This window comes from Monodelphis domestica, chromosome 4, assembly GCF_027887165.1.
Source record: "Monodelphis domestica isolate mMonDom1 chromosome 4, mMonDom1.pri, whole genome shotgun sequence".
Lineage (NCBI taxonomy): Eukaryota > Metazoa > Chordata > Mammalia > Didelphimorphia > Didelphidae > Monodelphis > Monodelphis domestica.
In genome coordinates, this window is record NC_077230.1 from 4,628,588 (window position 1) to 4,647,412 (window position 18,825).

The following is an 18,825-nucleotide window of genomic DNA, read 5'->3' on the forward strand; positions in this document are numbered from 1 at the left end:
GCCATTTCCCAATTGGGCAACAATCCTTCATTTTCCAATTTTTTGCCACCACAAAGAGTGAGACTATGAATAATTTTGTACAAGTATTTTTCTTTATTATCTCTTCGGGGTATAAACCTAGTAGTGGTATTTATGGATCAAAGGTCATACATTCTTTTAAAACCCTTTGTGCATAATTCCAAACTGCCTTCAGAATGGTTGGATCAATTCACAACTCCACCAGAAATACATTAGTGTCCCAATTTTGTCATATCCCCTCCAACATTTATTATTTTCTTTTATTGTCATAATGGCCACTCTGGTAGGTGTAAGATGGTACCTCAGAGTTGTTTTGATTTGCATTTCTCTAATCAGGAGGGATTTAGGAAATTTGTTTAATATAATCCATCTGACCTTGGGGATTTTTTCCTGGGGAGTTCATTGATGGCTGGTTCATTTTCTTTTTCTGAGATGAGATTACTTAAGTTTCTACTTCCTCTTTTGATAATCTAGGCAACTTATATTTTTTGTAAATATTCATCCAGTTCACCTAGATTGTCACATTTATTGTCATAAAATTGAGCAAAATAGTTACTAATAATTGTCTTAATTTCCTGTTCATTAGAGATGAAATCACCCTTTTCATTTTTGAAACTGGTAGTTTGATTTTCTTCTTTTTTAAATAAAATTAACCAATACTTTATCTATTTTGGGTTTTTTTTCATAGCTCTAGTCTCCTAGTCTTATTTATTAATTCAATAGTTTTTTACTTTCAATTTTATTAATTCTTCCTTTCATTTTTAGGATTTCCAATGTAGAATTTAACTGGGGATTTTTTAATTTGTTCTTTTTCTGTTTGTTTTGTTTTTTTAATTCATTTCAATTAAATCATTAATTCAAATTAAATCATTAATTCAATTCATTGATCTTTTTCTCTATTTTGTTGAGTACTGCTTTGGATGTATCCCATATATTTTGATATGTTGTCTCCTCCTTGTTATTCTTTTCAATGAAATCAATAATTGTTTCTCTGATTTGTTCTTTGACCCACTAGTTTTGAAGGAGTGGCAATCATGAACTCTGACATAGCTAACACAAAAAATAGATCTGATTAAAAAAAATAAGGAAGGTAATTACATTCTTCTCTATAGGGTCTTTTAATCACCTCCCCCCAACTATTCTCTCCCTTTTACTCCCTTCCTCACAACCCCCTTCTTTATATCCCTTCTACTTCTCTATAGTGATTTATACCCCAATGAATCTGGCTGTTCTTCATTCTCTGAACCAATTCCAATGAGAGTAAGGTTTAGATATTTTACATCACCACCCTGATCCTCCCCCCAATAGTAGTCTATCCACACACATACACCTTTTTATGTGATATAATTTACCTCATTTTACTTCTTCCTTTCCATTTCTCTTAGTACAACTATTTTCTTTTTTTAACTCTAGTAATTTTTATATATTATCCTAAACGGCTAAATACTACACCCTCTCTCTGTGTATACTTCTTCTAACTAATATAATAATTATAACAATTTTAAGAGTTACAGATATCAACTTTCCATAGGAATATAAGTAATTTGACCTTGTTGATGCTCTTAATTTTTTTTCTCTTTCTCATTTATCTTTTTATGTTTCTCTTGAATTCTGTATTTAGGCATCAAATTTTCTTTTTAGGTCTGGTCTTTTTTTTCCAGGAATGCTAGGAAATCTTCTACTTTATTAAATGACCATACTTTCCCCTTAAAGTATATAGTCAATTTTGATGAATAGATGATTCTTGGTTGTAAATCCAGTTCTCTTGCCTTCCAGAATATGATATTCCAAGACATATGGTCCTTCAGTGTAGAAGCTGCCAGGTCCTATGTAATCCTGATTGTGGCTCCATGATATCTGAATTGTTTCTTTCTGACCATTTATAGTATTTTTCTCCTTGACCTGGGAACTCTTGAAATTGGCTATAACATTCCTCAGAATTGTTATTTGGGGACTTATTGCATGAGGGGATCTATGGATTCTTTCAATGTCTATTTTGTCCTTTTGTTCAAGAATATTGGGGCAGTTTTCAGGAATAATTTCTTATAACATGATTTCTAGACCTTTTTTTGGTCATGACTTTCAGGTAGTCCAATAATTCTCAAATATTCTATACTGGATCTATTATCAAGGTAGGTTGTTTGTTCAATGATATATTTTATATTTTCTTTTATTTTTTTCATTCTTTTGATTTTATTTTATTGTTTCTTGATGCCCCTTAAATCATTAACTTCTATTTGTCCAATTCTGATTTTTAAAGACTGAGTTTCTTCCATGATCTTTTGATCCTTCTTTCCAATTTCTGTTTCCATTTCTGCTTTTCATGGTGCTCTTTTATTCATTTGATTTTTTTTGCCTCTTTTCCCAGTCTGTCACTTCTGATTTTTAGAGAACTTATTTCTTCATTGGATATTTGTGCCTTTTTCCATTTGACCTATTTTATTTATTTTTTAAGTTGTTAATTCTATTTCTTTGAGTTTTTTTAAATAGTTTTATTATTTTTTCTGAAATGTCTGGATCTTGTCAATGATATGCCCAGGAGTCTTCATTTCAGGAGGGGTCAATAGGTTTCTTTTCTTTCTAATTGCATTTTTAGTCTATTATAATTTGGGCAATTTTATTTAATGATTTCTTGAAATATCATATGTAAGTCTTTTTTTTGGTCATGGATTTGAGGTGTTTTTATGATTCTTAAATTACTTTCCCCCCCTAACTTTGACCTTTTATTTTATCACTTTATCAAATTAGTGACCTTTTTCCCCTTTTTTAATTGCATTTCGTTTTTTAAATTCCATGTAGAAATAATTTTTTCTGGCATTTTATGATACAGATTCTATCCCTTTCTCCTTCTCTCACCCCCAAGGTGATAAATAGTCTCATGTAGGTTATATCAGTGCTTTCACAGAATACTTATTTCCATATTTCCCATGTTATGACTAAAGATACATATCACATATAAAATTTAAAAAACTCATGAAGGAAATAAAGTGAAAGATGATCTGTTTTTATCTGCAATCAGATTCCAATTGTTCCCTTTGACTATGGATAGCTTTTGTCTTTTATCATGCGTCTTAGGGTTATTTTGGAATCTTATTTTTCTGATAATAGTTTAATCCTTCACAATTGATCATAGTAAAATATTTGTTACCATATACACTGTTCTCCTGGTTCTTTTCACTTCATTTTGCATCAGTTCATATAAGTCTTTTCAGGTTTTTCTGAACTATTCCTGTTCATCATTTTTTATGGCTCAATAATTTTCCATTACAACCATATATCATATATAATTCAGAGATTCCCCAGTTAATGGATACTTCCTCCATTTCTAATTCTTGGCAACCACAAAAACAGCTGCTAAAAATTATTTTGACAAATAGGTCCTTTTCTCCACTCTCTGATCTCTTTAGGATACTGATCCAATGGTGGTATTGCAGGATCAAATGATATGTATAGTTTTCTGCTCTTTGAGCCTAGCTCCATATTGCTTTCCAAAACAGTTGTTTCAGATCACAGTCCTACCAACAGTGCATTAGTGTTCCAATTCTCACACATCCCTTCCAACATTTATTATTTTCCTTTTTGGTCATATTTGCCACTCATAGGTATGAGGTGGTATCTAAGAGTTATTTAATTTGCATTTCTCCAATCAGTAGTGATTTAAGAGCATTTCTTCATATGACTCTAGATAGTTTTAATTTCTTCATTTGAGAACTGCCTTTTCACATTCCTTGATCATTTGTCATTTGGAGAATGCTTTATATTGTTATAAATTTGGCTCCATTCTCTATATATTTGAGAAATTTAACCTTTGTGAACACTTGCTATAAAAATACTTTTTTTTTCAACTTTGCTGTTTACCTTCTAATCTTGGTTGCATTTCTTTTACTTACAGAAACTTTTAACTTTAATGTAATTAAAATCATTCATTTAATTTTTCACAGTATTCTCTGTTTTTCTCTATGTTTTATTTGTTCATATTTTCTTCCTTTATTTGTTCATAAATTCTTCCCTTATCCATAACTCTGACATGTAAATTTTTCCATGTTCTCCTAATTTATTTTAAATATAACCCTTTATTTCTAGGTCAAGTATCTATTTTGACTTTATCTTGGTGTATGATATGAGATGTTGATCTATTCCTAGTTTCTTCCATATTGTTTTCTGTTGGTTTTGTTGTTGATATGGTCAATTATGTTGAGTTTTCCTAAAATTGAACCATTCCTGCATTCCTGGTATGAAACCCACCTGGCTATAATGCTATAAATTCCTTGCCAGTCTTTAATTTAAAATTTTTATGTCAATATTAATTAGGGAAACTGGTCAATAGTTTTCTTTCTCTGTTTTAGCTCTTCCTGATTCAGGTATCAATACCATATTTGTGTTATAAAAGGAATTTGGAAGAATTCCTTCTTTTCCTATTTTTCCAATTAGTCTATGTAGCATTGGAGTAAATTTTCTTTGAATTTTTTTATCAAATTTACTTGTGAATTTACTATGAACTTTTTCTTAGTGAATTCTTTTATGGTTAGTCCAATTTCTTTTTCTGTAATGGAGCTGTTTTGGTATTCTATTTTCCCTTTTGTTAATATAGGCAGTTTATATTTTTTGAAAACATTTGCCTATTTCACTTAATAAGATTTATTGACACATAGCTGGGCAAAAAAAAAAAAACTTCAATTGCTTTAATTTATTCTGCATTGGTTGTGATTTCACCTTTTTCATTCTTTATACTGATACTGTGGTTTTCTTCTTTTTTAAATCAAATTAGCCAGTGGTTTATGTATTTTATTTATTTTTTCATAAATTAGCTACATGTCTAATTTATTAGTTCTTTTTATCTATTAGGTTTTTTCTATTTTGTTCTTTATTTTTATTTATAAGTCTTTTTACTTTCAATTTTATTTATCTCTTCTTTGATTTTCAGAATTTCTAATTTGGTGTTTAGTTAGGAATTTTTAATTTGCTCTTTTTCTATTTTTGATTGATATGCTGTTGATTTTGTTGATGCAAACATTTAGACATAAATTTCTCCCTAAGTACAGTTTTGGCTGTATGCCTTGAATTTCGATATATTGTCTCCTTATTGTCATTCTCTTTAATGAAATGAATTGTTTCTATGATTTGTTTATATTCTTTAGGATAATATTATTTAGTTCACAATTAATTTTTAATTTTTCTTTCTTCCTTTTGTTAAATATAATTTTTACTGAATTATGGTCTGAAAAGTATAAACAGTATTTTTTGTTTACTTTTGCTTTATTTGAGATCATGATTGTTACCCCTTCTTTTTTTACTTGGTCTTAAAAATAATATATTCTGTTCTTATTCTTTACATTTATTCTGTGTGTCTCTCTGCTTTAAATGTTTTTCTTGTAGAGAACATATTGCAGAATTTTGGTTTTTAGCCTATTTTACTATTCTTTTCCATTTTATGAGTGAATTAATCCTATTCACATTCATAGTTATGAATACTAATTGTGTTTCCCTCCATCTTATTTTTCCCTTGTTTGCCATTCTCTCTCCTTTCAGCTTTTTCTTGTTCATAGATGTTTTACTTATGACCACCATCTATCCCAAATCATACTCTTTGTGTTCATCCTCCTCTTCTCTTATTCCCTTTTCCCTCCTTTTTCTATAGATGGTTGATTGTGGTTGCTATTCTGACTTTGAACTAATTCAGAATGAGAATAAAGTTCAAGCAGTGCCCATCACATCCCACTTCTCCTTCTCCACTCTTCAGTGCATTTTCATGAGATAACTTACCCTTTTCTATCTTTCCTTTTCTCTTCTCCTTCTATGTTCCATTTTCCCATCTCTTGATTATTTTTATAACAACCTATCCTATTCTGTTTAATCCTTACATTCCTTCTGTGCATACCCCTTAGTGTCCTAATAGTGATAAAGTTTCTAAATATATTAAGTACTTTAAGTATTTTGAATACTCTTAAGTACCTTACATGACTCAAGTATTATATAGATCTTAAATATCTTAATTACCATCTTCCCAGGTATGAATATACTCAATTAAACTTTATTCCCTTACTTCTCTATTTATCTTTTTGTTTCTCTTGAGTCATGAATTTTGGTCATCAAATTTTCTTTTCAGTTCTGGATTTTTTGCCAGGAATACCTAAAAGTTCTGTATTTCATTAAATATCACTTTTTTCCCTACAGGATTATGCTCAGTTTCCATGGATATGTGATTCTTGGTGATAGGCCTAGATCTTTTGCCTTTCAGAACATCATATCCAGGCCCTCTGGTCCTTTAACAAGAAAAAAAAACTTCCAAGTGTTATGTAATCCTTACTATTGCTCCACAATAGATTTGAATTTTTTTCCTTCTAGGTGTTTGCAGTACTGTTACTTGGTCTGGAAGTTCTTGAATCTTGTTATAATATCCCTGGAATGTTCTATATTAAGGTCTTTTTCAAGAGGTAATCAGTGGACTCTTTTAATTTCTATTTTCCCTTCTTGCTCAAGGACATAGAAATTTTCCCTGATGATTTTTTGTATTTGGTATCTAGGGTCTTTTTTGATCATAGTTTCTAGATATTTCAGTTGTTATTATGTTGTCTCTACTGGATCTATATTCAGGTCAGTTGTTTTTCCAATAAGGTACTTCCAATTTTCTTCTATTTTTCCATTCTTTCAATCTTGTCTAAATGTTTTCTGATGCCTTAAGAGTTATCATCTTCCCTTTGCTCCCTAATTTTTAGGAATTATTTTCTTCCTTATTGTGTTTCCTTTTCCATTTGGCCCATTCTGATCTGTAGGAAGAAGTTTTCCTTAGAGTGGGGTTTTGCCTCCATTTCCATTTGACCCATTCTAGTTTCCAAGTTTCTAATCTTTCTAGCAATTCTTATTTGATATTGTAAACTAATTTTCAAATTCTTTCAAGAGGTCTTTTGGGGCCTTTCATCCTTTCTCATTTTCCTATGTTTCCTTTTTGTCATTGTTGTCCTCCTCTGAGTTTATATTTTGATCTTTCTTGTTACTAAAATAAATTTCTATGGTAAGGGTTTTTTTTTTCTTGTTTATATAGTTATTTTCCCCTAATTACCTTGTCTTTCTTTTGAGGTTCTATTCTGTTCCTGGGGTGGACCTATTAGCTTTTTGTAAGGAGGCTGTCAGCAGTTTTTTTCAACTGGATCCTGCTACACCTACTTTCAATTTCCCTGCTGTCTCCTGTGTTAGGCTATTTCCCACTCTACCCTTTCATTACTTCAGGCCAAGTAGAAGCAAGTAAGACTAGTGTTGGGTTTCTCCATCAATCTGCCATTTCATTGCCTCATGTCACTTGTCAGTAATAAAGGATGCATGGATATGGGCTCTGAAAACTTCCCTTTATGTGCACTCCACAATTTCCCCCTGATGCAACATTCTCTGAGTTACTCTCTCCCCTCACCCCAGTGAGATGTGTTTCTCCTAATTTCCTTTGTTTTGAAGTACTTGATTTTCTATTTTTGGAGGGTTTCAGTTAGCTGAAGATCCCTTATTCCATCCATCTCAGCTCCCAGCATGCATCTATATTTTCTTTTTTTATTTTTTGAGGGAGGGATTTTATTTAATTAGTTAATTTAGGATATTTTTTCCATGGTTACAAGATTCATGTTCTTTCCCTCCACTCCCTGCAATACCCTCCCGTAGCTAATGCAATTCCACTGGGTTTTACATCTGTCATTGATCAAGACCTATTTCCATATTATTGATATTTGTACTAGGCTGAACATTGTAAGGGGTGAAATTATGCTTGAGACTGAAAAAAATCTAAATTTAAGTGGTCGCCAAGGGAAATCCCAAATAATAAAATACCCAAGTCAGCTGCCAAATTTTATGGTGATTTAATTACAATAGGAGGAAGAAAATATTGGAGGGATGGAGAGAGAGGTATAGAAGGAAAGGGGTTTAACTCAAACCACTCTGGCTCAGGCTGAGCCAAAATGGGAGTTTAAGGCCCTGGAGAGCCAAGGCAGAGAAAGGGGTCAGTCCTTATCACTCATGTGACCGGTCTGAAGGAAAGCTGTCTGCGGGGCTCCTCTAAGCTCAAGCTCCAGGATTGAACTGAACTCTAGCCCTCTCCACAGAAAGTCACGAAAACTCCAGAGGCTGTTCTCTACCTCACTTCCTGTGTCTCACATGTGCCAATGGTGGCTCAAGCTTGATTTAGGACAGCCCAGAGGTCTGTCATTTTTTTTGCACATGTCTGTTGAAGGCCATTTTCTCAGATAATTGAATCTTGAGTTTGATGCAGACCTTCCTAATCTTGTTAAACTAAGAAGGGAGGAGAAATGTAGTTTCCAAGACCTGATTCTGTTATTCCAAGTATCTCTATTGTTATTGATCAGGAAATAGCTAAATCCGATCTTCTAAAGAATGGTCTGATTAGGGTGGAATAGTTTTGAAACTCACAACATTTAGAGTCTATATCCCCAATCATATCCCCATCAACCCATATGATCAAGCAGTTGTTTTTCTTCTGTATTTCTACTCCCACAGTTCTTCCTCTGAATGTGGATAGCATTGTTTCTTTTAAGTCCCTCCAAATTGATCTGGATTATTGCATTGCTATTAGTAGAGAAGTCCATTACATTCAATTGTACCACAATGTGTCAGTCTCTGTGTACATTGTTTTCCTGGTTCTGCTCCTCTCACTCTGCATCACTTCGTGGAGGTTCTTCCAGTTCACATGGAATCCCTCCACTTTATTATTCATTTGAGCACAATAGTGTTCCATCACCAACATATACCACAATTTATTCAGCCATTCCCCAATTGAAGGGCATCCCCTCATTTTCCAATTTTTGGCCACCCTAAAGAGCGCAGCTATGAATATTCTTGTACAAGTCTTTTTCCTTATTATCTCTTTGGGGTACAAACCCAGCAGTGCTATGGCCGGATCAAAGGGTAGACAGTCTTTTAGCACCCTTTAGGCATAATTTCAAATTGCCTTCCAGAATAGTTGGATCAATTCACAACTCCACCAGCAATGCATTAGTGTCCCAATTTTGCCACATTCCCTCCAATATTTATTACTTTCCTTTCCAGGATGCATCTATAGATGTGGATATCTTTTTTATTTTTTTCCACATCAATTTTTTATATGAAACATCTCACATTTTCTTCTTTTTTCTCATTCTTTTGACTTTGTTTTTAAAAATTCTCATCTCCTAGCATTATTCATTTCCATTTTGTCCATTCTTTTTTTAGGGAGGTTTTTTAAATTACATAATAGTTTTTTTACATCTTTTGTTAGGCTGTCAAATCTCAGAGTCTCTCCACCAAAGATCTCCTTTCTTTTATAGTATTTTAAATTCTTGTGTCATTTTTATCAATTCACATACAAATTCATGAATTGACTGTTCTATTAATCATAAAAACTTTCTAAATGTTTTTAATGCTTTTAAAGGTGACAGATTTCCCTAACCTTATTACCGGGATATTTTTGTAGTGTAATGAATATGACATAACTATAGTACTCAAAATGTTACACACTTCCTGAAATGTATCAGAGGTACTTTTAGATTTCTCCCATTCCAGTCAAGATATGCGCGTGCGGGCGTGTGTGTGTGTGTGTGTGTGTGTGTGTGTGTGTGTGTGTGTGTGTATTTTCCCTTCTGTAACGAGCTGATTTTTTGGCTAGATTTGTACCTAAGAAACAAGCCCCCGATGTTATATGTAAGATTTCTTATTAGTTTAGTAAGTACTTATTATGCATATAAGGTATGCTTTACTTGCTTGAGGTTTTTACTCTATTCTTGAGATATTGTACACATGCTCAATTTAATTCTATGAATTTGACCTCAAAAATATACTTTGTGTGAAAAAAAAAAGAATAGCTTGCCTCATTAAGTGCTTGACACAGATCGCCTTGTTGCCACCATGATACTGGGTGACAACATAGTCATATGAATGAAACATTTTACAAGAAGACTTCTACTCTACCACACCACCAACTTTCTATGTGACCTTGATCACTTAATCGTTTTGAACATATTTTCCTCATCTTTGTCTTAATTTTCTTTCTAAATTAGAAAAAGTATTTCTGTCTTACATTGAATTGAATACAGCCATTGAATCCCTTGCCCATTTATCCTATTTGCATGTCTTCCTTTTCCAGATCCAAACTGTGTTACTTTCAGCATCACCCTTCTTCATTTATTCTCAAATGTTGCTGAAAGGAGAAGTCAAACACTCGTCTTTTTTAAAAAAATCTTTACCTTCAGTCTAAGAATCAATAATGTGTATTGGTTCCAAGGCAGAAGAGTGGTAAGGGCTAGGCAATGGGGATTAAGTGACTTGCCCAGGGTCACACAGTTGGGAAGTGTCTGAGGCCAGATTTGAACCCAGGACCTCCCATCTCTGGGTCTTACTCTCAATCCACTGAGCTGGCCCCTTAAACACTCCTTTTGATAATTCTACTACAATTTATATTATCCTATCTCAAGTGGACCCTGATTGCTGCTCTCTAACACTTCTGATGGACTCTCTTTTATTTTTCTTGGTGTAACATCTCCTCCCAACACCCAGCAACTTTTCAAAGTCTCCTTTTTTAATCACCTCAAGCCATTTATATTACCATTTCCTCAATTCTTCTTAACCTTTCCTCAATTCTCTATTGAAAAAATAGAAATCATGCATCAGGAGCTCCTTATCTACCCTAATCCTAGTCTTCAAATTTCTTCAGCACCATTCTCCATCCTTTCAGACTTTGCTGAAGTCTTGGAAGATATTATAGCCCTTCTTGCCAATGAAAATCTTGTACCCTGGATTCTTTCCTAGCCCATTTACCTGTACTATCAGCCCTTTCTCATCCTAATATCCAACCTGTCCTTACCAATTGACTCCTGCTCTATTGCCCAAAACCACGTAGATCTCTTCCATCTTTAAAAAAAACACCTCTTCATTGACCTTAACATACCCATAGTCTAATTGGTGAATGAGAGAAGAATGAAAAAGGGCTAATGGAAGTAGAGTTCATGAACATCAAAAGAAGAAACTTCCTTCAGGAATGGTAGTAGAGAAACTATCAGGAAATGATGGTGAGTAGTGAGGAAATTTCTTGACAAAGATGAATTTTAGTTTTCATCTTTCACTGGCAGATAGGAACTTATCACTAGAACTTAAAAGTTTCTAAGGAAATAACTTGTATTTCTGAATATTGCTGGCATAAATTTTTAGCTTCTAATAGAATGTAGAGCAGCACAAATTATAACTTTTAATAGGTTCAAACACATCTTCTAGCTTGTCCCTAAATGCATCATATAATCTTCCTGAAGTTTACTATTGCCATCACAATGGCAGATAATCTCAGTTTTCCCCACTAATTTGGGAACATTTCCAAATGTGAAATATGCTCTTCCATAGCTAATTTGTAGTTATGTGATGGGGTGGGAGGTCAATGGAGTTGGAATGGCATATCTTTGGATTTCAGAAAAATAAAGTGGATAAAAAAAGATTTTCTTCACCTTCTACTAGAAATTCTTCAGTCAGAAAATGGACTTTCTGTAAACATTTCTGTATCAAAGGAGGGAGAATTCACTTTATAATGGAGAATGGACTTTAAGTTGCAAGTTATGTAAAATATTATAAGAAAACAAGATGTCAACTCTAATTGAAAAACACATTCCATTATTTTCACCATAATTCATTTGCCTTTGGGTAAGTCATTAATCTTAAAGACTCAGTTTCTTCATTTGTAACTTAAAGATAATAATATCTATGGTACCTACCTCACAGGATTATTGTGAGAATCATAAGGGTCATACAGATGAAGTGCTTTGCAAAACTAAAAGTACTATGTGTCAGTTTTTAAATCGTTTCTGCACAAGTTATAGGGCTAACTTTAAATTTTTCTCCATAAATATTTCACTGAACTTTTGATTATTTAACACAAATAAGTGGATAAATGCAATATTTGGCTGAATAAGGACATAGATACCTTGAAATCTGGTGCAAAAACTAATAGTTGGCACTCAATTCCATTAATGGGATGTAGATGGGGCAGAGGTTGTTAACTCTTCTTCACAGTAATGTACCACTCTCTTTTCCAGAGGCAACCATATATTTGACATGGATCTTGCCCCATTATGTCCAGAAGGGATATTCCAAAGCACTGTGCAAGGACCAATATGAGATACAACAATAGATCTAATTTGATGATCCTCTTCTCTAGGACTTTACAATCTTTTTGGAAAGGCAAAACTTCCTTCTCTAAGAGGGTGGGAAGAAGGGAGGGAGTTAACTAGGTTTTTTAATGTAACAAACAAATAAATACATTTAAATGTTTAAAAGACAAAATTAATAAACTAGAAAACAAATGAGAAAGATAGCATAGAGGTTGTGAAAGTATCATTGTGTTCATGTCAGATCCAGGCAAAGTCCGACCAAAAAGGAACAATCATTAAAACATTTTTTATTCCTAGACAGATGTAGGATCAAAAAGCGAACTCAAAAGGGTGTTCTCGCCTTGGATTTGGAAACTCGTGCATTTCTTTCAGCACAGACCGAAACTTCTTGATGTCACTCTAAGATCCCAATGAACCAGGTGGGGAAAGGAGCCTGCTGGAGCAAGGGGCTGAACAGTCCAGGAGAACTAGACCTGATGATCACCTTCCTGTTGGGCATCTTGTGCTGGCACAGCCCATGAAAAACCAACTCCCTTTGGCTCGACATGAGGTAGCCACAGGGACTAAATGGGAGAGCCTGGCACAGTGACACACAGCAGGATTTCTAAGAGCTGGTGTTACCCAGATTGCCACATTCAGGCAGTCTGAGTGACCTTCAGAAATTCCAGGAAAGAATCTGGCTCTTCTGTTCTATTATTACCCACAAGATCCAGCTTCATGAGACGTTGACTAGGGCGACTGGAGCCCGAGTAAGTTAGATCTTAGTAGTAGAACGAGAGGTTCTTTGGGGAGTTCTGCAGCCTCTGAACAGATGTCCGGGTGGCCTGAGAAATACTTGAAAAACCATCTCCCTGAGACATCTGACAGCACCAAAAATGTCAAACTGCAGGGCTTCACTCTAGCTATTATCACCCAGAACTTCAAGTCCGGGAGATGTGCACTTGGTGGCACATCGGTGTTTCCTTGTTGGTCCCTCATTTCCAAGATGGCCAATGGATTGGATTTCAAGGGATCAGAGCTGGACAAAATTGTTAGTCTGATTCTCTCTTCCGGAGTCATTGAAGTCCAGGGGCATGACACAAATCAAAATGCCTCCTCATGTAGAGGCAGATAGAGGGTGGAGTGGATTGAAGACCAGGTCTAGAAATAGAAAGTCATGGGTTCAAATCTGGCATTGGACATTTCCCAGCTGGGTGAGCCTGGACAAATCACTTAACCTCCCTCACTAAGCCTTTAACCTTCTTCTGCCTTGGAACCAACACACAGTCTTGATTCTAAGACAGAAAGTAAGATGGCTGTTGTTGTTTTAATGCTTAGTAATCCATTGGTGACCTTGGCATAGCATGGCAGACCAAGCTCTTGACAGCACCTGCTTCAGCCTTCATGGACTTTGGAACAAACTACTCTCCTTTGCCATTTTACCCAGGAAAGTCTTCTTATGCTTGGGGTAGATATTCCCCCTAACTCACTGATGGGTGGGAAGCCTGTCAGTTATCATCCAACTGGCTTAACCAGTCTAACAAGACAATTTTACTGGAGTCACAAATGAGAGCTGGGTCACAGGAGGACACCAAAGGTGTCTAAAAGGTTCTAAAAGGGATTTGACAAGCCCTCAGACCAAAGGTGCTCCTTTTTCCCAAATACCTGAAGTTTTTCCCAAATACCAGCATACACTGGAGTATGCCGGTAAATGTTTAATAAAAAGTTTTCTAAGGGGAAATTGGGGAGAGCAACCTCTAAATATAATCTGCACGGTTCCCATTTTCTCAATCATTTTATGATGTCTACACAGCCAACAAAACTGTAACCCAAGTCTTGACTTAGAGTTTGTCAAGGTCCAAAAGGTAAATCTCACATGGAAAAAAAAAATTAAATCGGTTCCAAGAGCTAGTTCTAACACACCCACCCCTGCTACACTAACGCAGAGAGAAGCTAATGTACCAGCCACTATTGTCAGTGGTTTCCCTCACAGAAATTGTGCTCTTGAACCGATTCTAAGTGCCCCCAGATCTGCTTCCATAAGCCCACACAGCCAAGTTGAACCCTACAAGAAAAGATCAATTTCCTAAAAAGAAATAGCAGACATGACGTACAAAACCAAGAAAGGAAGGAGCAGAACTCTAGCAATGGGTATGTTTCTTCAAGGTCTGTTGGGTAATGTATTTCAGGGGAGAGAGCTCTAACAAAGAAGGGGATTCAGAACGGCTTCTAATGGGAAACAGCGGATGAACTTACCATTAACAGTAACCAGGGATCCCAACGATAATATCTCAACTATCATATATTAATTTATTTGATCTTCCCAATAGCCTGGTAGGGAATTCCTTCCTTTTATAGATGAAGACATTTGAGTCTAAACGGGGTTCAATAGCTTGCCCAACGTCACCTAACTATTTGAGGTAAGATTCAGATATATCTTCCTGACCCGAGTCTAGCAGGCAAGAAGTAAAGGTAAGGAAGGAGAGCAGACCAGACGTGAGAGGCTATGTATGACAAGCCCCAAAGGTGAGAGATGGAATGATGACTTTAGGAAATGACAGCCAGATCCATCCATCTAATATAGAGAATATATGAAAAGGAATATATGCAATAAACCTAGGAAAGAAGATATTCTGGACTCGATATGGCGCATTCCAGTCCTTTGGTAGTTGTTTTATTTGGAACAAAATAAGATTATTCAGAGCAACTAAGTGGCTCAGTAGTCAAACCTGGAGAAGGGAGGTCCTGGATTCAAATCTGACCTCAGACACTTCCTAACTATGTGACCCTAGGCAAGTCACTTAATCCCAATTGCCTAACTCTTACTACTCTTCTGCCTTGGAACTGATAGTTAATATTAATTCTCAGACAGAAGGTAAAGGGTTTTTAATTAATTTTTGTTATATTGAAAATGTTTTATTTACTTATCTGTTTGTTACACTAAAGTACCCAGTTAACTCCCTTCCTCCCTTCCCTCCCACTATTAGAGAAGGGATCATTTGACAAAAATATCTATAAAACTATGTTTTATTCTATTTATCAGCTCTTTGTCTGGAGGTGAAGAGTTCTAAAAAAGCAAAAACAAAAATGAGATGCTCCTAAATCTTTCAATAATGAAAAAATGAAAATTTAATTAGCCATAGCAAAATATTCAAACCTAAGCATTTAGGAAATCTTGACTTTATTCATATGAGCAAAGCTCTCCTGCTTGAGTTACTTATCATTTTCTGCCATATTTGCATCAGAGAATACCTGGAATACTATGGCTATTTTGAACACAAGATGACCAGGAAGATATGTCCTGAACATTTAGTCCTCTGAGCCAGTCAAATCTTGAACATAATTCCAATACATTTTATCAGATTTTTTAAACCTCTTTTTCCACCTGTTTCTTGATTCTGTTGGGGTTTGTTTTTTTTTAACTTTTCTTCATTGGATTTTTGTGCCTCTTTTTCCACTTGACCAATTTTGCTTTTTAGGCTGTTATTTTCTTTTTGCATTACTTTTATTTCTTTTCCCCATATTTCTTCCACCTCTCTTATTTGATTTTTGAGTTCTTCCAGTGTCTGAGACCAATTCTCATTGAAATTTTGCATGAGGTCGCTTTGATCTCACTGTCCCCCACTGAATCTGTGCCTTGCTCTTTGTCTTCATAGAATTATTCTGTGATTAGTTGTTTCTTTTGCTGTTTGCTCATTTTCCCAGACTGTTTTTGTCTGTAGCCTGGGAGTTCTGAAAATGACTGATTCTGTTTCTTCTGTTGATGGCTTTCAGGACTCAGCCCTGCAAGTTATTTTGTCCTGGGGCTAAAGGTTTCACTGCAGGCTTGAAGGGGCCAACCACTATGAACTTGGGGACCCATCTTTCAAATTGTTTTGCGGGAGAGCCCTCTCAATCCATCTTATTGCTGATTTTATTCTTGTTGCTATTTTAAGATTGAGTTGAGAGGATTCTCAGAGTAACTTCAGCTTTCACTGCTATTAAGCCACTATTTGGGCTCTTTTAATACATATTAAAGGAAAACTGGCCTGACTTGCCTCTAGCTAAATAATTTTAGGACTCTTACTAGCCCAGGCTGTACAATTGAAGTGTAATATAGGCCACTGTTAAGAAGAAAAACTAAAACTAAAACAAGAATCAGCAAAACTAAACAAACTATATAACAGTTCTCTAAAGGAGTGATCAAATATTGAAGAACAAAAACCAGAAATGCCATGGTTTTTCTTTAATTTCCTACTTTTCTCTTTACTCTGGAAAGATCAAGTCCTAGATCTAAACACTAAGGTCCATGTGGAACTTAATGCCAAATTTTTGTGGTTTGATATTCATGGAGGTATTACAGATCTTTTTCAGAGCTAGTTCTGAGAATTTTGTATTTTTGTTGCTCCTAAGGTAGTCTGATTCAGGGAGAGCTGTGGTCTCCTGCTCACTACACAGAAAGGACCCCAGATCTCAGAAATTATCTTGCTAAAAAGGCACCATATACAATTAATATCAATACTAAACATATAAGCACAAAATGGCATAGTGTCCAAATTTTTAAAGGAAATGTTAAATGAACCATTCTGGAGAAATAGAACTATAGACAAAGAGCTTTAAAACTGTGCATACCCTTTGATACCAAATATATCAAAGAAAAGGGAAAAGGATTTATTTAATAAAATATATATAGTCTTTTTTTGTGGTGGCAAAAATCTCTGGAAAGCTCAATGTAAAAGTTAAACTAGTCTTTAGTAATAAAAAGTATTCTATTTATGAGGTTTATTAAGATTATTAGAAATCAATGATACAAAATAATAAGCCACGTTTGTGCCCATGGCTGACTAGCCAATTCAGAACCCACCCCCCCACTCTTAGCTTACTTACTACATCATTGCAAAATGGAAGAGACCATGTGGGAGGCAGAGAGCCAGTTGAATACTAATTGTGATCTCGCCCAGGTGGAGACTTAGGTGAGATTATAGGGAGTTCTGGGAAATACCAAGGACTTCTGGGGATTGAAGTCTGGGGTTCAAACCTCCATTTTTACAGCAACTTATAACTACTTCTTAGCACTCTTGGTCCCTTGGGTCCAGAATTGATACTGTTCCTCAGAGCCCCTTCTCCTCTTAACTAAAAGTGCTCCTCTTTGCCCAGAAATGTTTCCAAACATCTTCCATGTCTGTGTCTAGTACCAGCACAAAGATCCCCTGTAATCTTTTTATCACTAGCTTCCAGGTCACCTTACCATCCCTGGATTGAGAACTCCCAACGCTGTTGCTATTTCTGTTGCCACCATCTAGACTCGCCATTGGCTCTGCATCCATGTGGTTTCTGGGCCAGTCACTGCATTCATGTCACAGACATCTTCCTCCAACCTCTTCAGTTGTCTTGGACAAGAAGTTTCAATTTGATGTGGTTTCTAAAAGGTGTTTGGAAGTTGGGAGGTGGACTTAGTACTTCTTATGCTCTGCCATCTTGGCCCCACCCCTGAAAGATTGCTTTGGACGTGCACTGCCTTTGCATTCTCCTGTTCAAGTGTGGATGCTACTCTTACTGATGCGAAATGCTACAAGTCACAATCTCATTACCTTTGGCTGGTCCACCCTAAGAGAAGAGGTCAGTAACTGCCACACTGAATGTTTCAGTCATCTCAAAAGTATTTTGACCCATCATGGCAGGTCTGGGTTTCTGGCAGTGATCTTTCTGTTCAATGCAGGAAATTCTTCCCACTGCCAAATGGCCCTTTCTTAAAGACGCAGAAACTCATAACATTTCAAACTCTGATTATGGCCATCAAGACTAAGAAGGTTCAATTTAGGTCAGCCCACCTGTTTAAGGTAGGAGATTTTGGGGAGGGAGAGAGAGAGAGAGAGAGAGAGAGAGAGAGAGAGAGAGAGAGAGAGAGAGAGAGAGAGAGAGAGAGAGACAGAGAGAGAGAGACAGAGAGAGAGAGACAGAGAGAGAGAGAGACAGAGAGACAGAGACAGAGACAGAGAGAGAGACAGAGACAGAGAGAGAGAGAGAGAGACAGAGAGAGAGACAGAGAGAGAGAGAGAGAGAGAGAGAGAGACAGAGAGAGAGAGAGAGACAGAGAGAGAGAGACAGAGAGAGAGAGACTGAGGTACTGTCAAAAGTTTTGGAACTAGCTCAAACGGACTCTCTGGGTTGTTAAATATTCAGTGGAAATATTTATTGCATTTAACAAAAATCAACAAATACTATAAATCGGGGCTTAATTTGTTGTTTTGTTGATTGGCTCCAGTTTAGACTCTAAGGCTAAAAAAAAGATGTAAATTAACCCAATAAAAAACCCAATATAAATCTGTGAAGGATGGACTGTAAAGAAGAGAAATGGAAAGTGAGGAGTTCAGCTGATTCTTATATTCGTCTAAATAATAGAATCTAAATTTGAGTGGTAGTTGTGAGAGAGGAGGAAAGAAGATGGATGCACGATCTATTGCACACACTTCTTGCTGTGATAAAAACAGTTGCTATGTTATGTGTAGGTGACTCACAGCTGTAAAAAATTTATTCCCCAAAGAACATATATGTAACTCCACTGAAATAGTAGCAACAGCCAAAAATATGTGGAGCCTTCAGGATTTACCTGGTTTACTTAACTGTCTTTGGATGTTTTTAGAATCCAGAGAAATGTGGAAAGACATTCACCTTTGACAGCAGAGACAACTGACATTCTCAGCATCTTTTCTACATGGCATCT

At 35.5% G+C, this 18,825-nt stretch overlaps 1 protein-coding gene across 3 annotated transcripts in view; it reads left to right on the forward strand.

Annotated features, from left to right (window-relative positions):
• The window catches only part of KCNJ6 (potassium inwardly rectifying channel subfamily J member 6), a 192,604-nt gene that overhangs the window by 43,533 nt on the left and 130,246 nt on the right, over positions 1 to 18,825 (forward strand). The gene's annotated exons all lie outside the window — the stretch shown is intronic.